Genomic DNA, 751 nt, shown 5'->3' with positions numbered 1-751 from the left:
CAATTTAAGTTATCTGATAGACGGAGCAGTGCAAAGATGCTATCAATTTAAATCTGTACACCACACTCCCTTTGATCTACCTCATCACTAAGCAGAGTTTAAACGTGTATTGAGAACATACTTTAATGGCATATAGATGATAGAGACAACTACTGGGAGCGTAGCAGCTTGTGTTGTCACTAATAAGCTCTTTAACAAACAATCAAAAATGCAAACCCTTTAAAAACTGGCGATTGTCTTGACCTCTGAGATGACATTTCCAACCAGAGGTGAGGTGATCCTTGTTTTATGGAAATTACTTTTGTTTGAATATAACTTTTGTGTTTATTTTGTATCATTCTTAGTGAGATTTGTTTGAAACTGTAGCAATCTTGTTAAATTTCACCTTATTTTCTATTAAACCAGTATTTGCACTTTTTTTTTTATTACAAATGTATTAAATTTTACATCATGTGTTGGCATGTCTCAGTAAATATTTGAATTGCAGTTACACCACATGGTTACTAAAATATCTCATTTATCCTGTGGTGTACTTACACAGATGTGCAAGCACGTTGAAGGAACCGAATGAAGGTAACTTAAGAGCGACATGTGCAGCTGTGCTGGCTGCGTTGTACTTCTAGAGTTTTCCTGTGGGGGTGCTAGCATCTTTTGAGTGATGGGAGAACCCTATCCCTGCTATCAATCTTCTGCAAGTTGTCCCTATGCTAAGCTAAAGCAAAGTAAGCCCTGTGAGACACCTTGTTGTCCA

This window comes from Oryzias melastigma, linkage group LG13, assembly GCF_002922805.2.
Source record: "Oryzias melastigma strain HK-1 linkage group LG13, ASM292280v2, whole genome shotgun sequence".
NCBI classification, from domain to species: Eukaryota; Metazoa; Chordata; class Actinopteri; order Beloniformes; family Adrianichthyidae; genus Oryzias; species Oryzias melastigma.
The sequence above is the reverse complement of the archived record's forward strand: the minus strand, read 5'-3'. Positions refer to the sequence as shown.